Source organism: Meriones unguiculatus, chromosome 2 (assembly GCF_030254825.1).
Source record: "Meriones unguiculatus strain TT.TT164.6M chromosome 2, Bangor_MerUng_6.1, whole genome shotgun sequence".
Classification (NCBI taxonomy): Eukaryota; Metazoa; Chordata; class Mammalia; order Rodentia; family Muridae; genus Meriones; species Meriones unguiculatus.
The window spans coordinates 104,564,295-104,566,698 of record NC_083350.1 but is presented as its reverse complement, the minus strand read 5'-3'; the positions used below and the strand labels follow the sequence as shown (position 1 = coordinate 104,566,698).

General features: G+C 42.2%; 1 pseudogene; it reads left to right on the top strand.

Annotated features, from left to right (window-relative positions):
- The first annotated feature begins 1,584 nt into the window (after positions 1-1,584).
- LOC110565806 (transaldolase-like) lies at positions 1,585-2,188 on the top strand (annotated as a pseudogene).
- Positions 2,189-2,404: the final 216 nt, after the last annotated feature.

Here is a 2,404-nt window from a genome sequence, read left to right as displayed (position 1 = left end):
TGCAAAGGAGTACAACAACTGTCTGACACAGCTCTGATACCCAGGAACCTCATCAATGACCAGCATGGATGTGGCAGCGACACACATATCTTAGGGGTAACCAACAGCTCTCTAATCGGATTTAAAACCCACTCAACAAAAAGAATACCATGCCTGATGCTGAAAAGCTAGCTAACTAATCAGTGCTAACTAAGCTATGATTATTGGAGGAGAATCTATAACCACTAATTTGCTAAACTAGCATAATTCCTAATAATCTAGAAGCATTGTCTTCATACACACACATAGCTATAGCCTTCTTCCCCTCATCAAGGAAACTTCTTTTTGCCAAAGACAGAAAACAACAACCAATCAATATGCAGAGTTGTCAAGCCCAGTCCCAGTGGACACATCTACAAAACACTTCCCTGTCTAAGGCTCGGGGAACTTTGGGAAAGACAGGGAAGAACAATTATAAGAGCCAGAGAATCAGGAAGTTTGCTATGAGATTGTGTCCTCTTCTAACATCAAAAGCTAAAGCCATAAAACATGACCACCCACATGTGATCTGAACAAGGACATCATGAACATGCCAAACTTCACAAGGCAGGAGGTGAGGAACCCACAAGGAGTCAACCCTACACAAACTCCAGGTAAGTGAGTGAAACTGGGAGTGGGAGTGGTGGCCCTCCCTAGAAAGGAGCACACCAATGGTCATCCAGTGCCAAATGTTCAGCCCTAAAACATATGCAAGTAACTATGGAACATACACATGGACTCAACAGGTTATATTTGGGAACATATATGTATATACAATGCAGTAACAGCTGATGAAGAGAGGTCATGAACTTTAAAAACAGGGTATGTGGGAGGGTTTGAGAGAGGAAAGGAAAAGAGAAAGTGCAATTAAAATGCAATCTAAAATAAACAAAAAATTACAGGGAGGGCTGGAGAGATGGCTCAAAGGATAAGAGCATTGATTGCTCTTCCCAAAGGTCCTGAGTTCAATTCCCAGCAACCACACGGTGGCTCACAACCATCTAAACATGAAATCTGGTTCCCTCTTCTGGCGTGCAGGTGTACATGCTAACACACATTGCATAAGTAATAAATAAATAAACCTTTAAAAAAATTACAGGGAAATATATTATAATTTAGGAAAGTTTATTTAGCTCCTTATTAAACTCTTTAACTTAAGAAAAAAAAATCTTATTGTAATTATAATGCTTAGGTCATACCTGTGGAGCCAGAGAGTTGTTCCTCAGTTACATATATCTTATAAATTATAAGCTTTTATTAAAGTAAAAATACCAATACTTGTCAGATCAGTATAAATTCACACACCTAGTGTGATAAAAAGTAACAAAATTCTAAGGTGCCATCTTCCATTGGCTCAGGAAATAATATTTTCTACTGCCATCATATACTAGGAAGGAGAAAAGATCATGGAGACCGAAGTGTGTCCTGTCTCGTGTCGCCCCCCTCTCCCACTCCCGTCCCACTGTGTCTCAATCCATCTGACTTTCTCTCGTGTCTTAAGAATGAAATGTTTGGCATTGTGGGTCACTGCACTCCTGCTCCTGCCTCAGCTGCATATGCCTCACCATGTCAGTACCAGAGGATGTGAACTACCAGAAGATGGAGTCTTCCCTGAACCAACTCAAGCAGTTCATCACCTTGGAGACTAACACAGATGACTTCAGCTTGATGAGTACAAGCCCCAGGATGCAACCTGACTGAAGCACAGATGCTGCCTACCAAGAGCTGCCGGAGGAAGCCATTGCTTACGTCAAGAAGCTTAATGGACCACAAGAGGCTCAGATTTAAAAATGTTATTCATAAACTTTTTGTGCTGTTTGAAGCAAAAATACTAAAAAAAAAAATATTCTAGGCCGTGTATCCACAGAAGTGGACACGAGGCTTTCCTTTGATAAGGATGCAATGGCTGCCCAAGCCAGACGCATCACTGAGCTTTCCAAAAAAGCTGAGATCAACAAAGAAAAGAATGTTAGTTATCCTTGGCCTGGAAGAGAATTCAGGCTGGAATGGAACTGGAGGAGCTCCCTTGCATTGTATCCACTGCAACATGATGCTGTTTTTTTCCTTCGTCCAGGCTGTGGCCTGGGCTGAAACAGATGTGACTCTCATCTCTCCCTTTGTCCAATGTATCCTTGACAGGCATGTAGCAAACACAGACAAGAAATCCTAAGAGCCCCAGGATTTCTCTCTCTGGGCATCTCTCACTCTGGGCATTCTAGTCAACCAAGGTTTAGTTGCAGAGAAGTCTTTATAAGACAAAGACTAAAAAGACTTCCTTAACTTCTGGAACCAGGACAATCCCGCTGAACATTGGAGTACCCCAGTCACAGTCCCTGCCACAGAAGATGATCCCACAAAGCCTCAGGAGTTTTGCCTGGGGACTGTC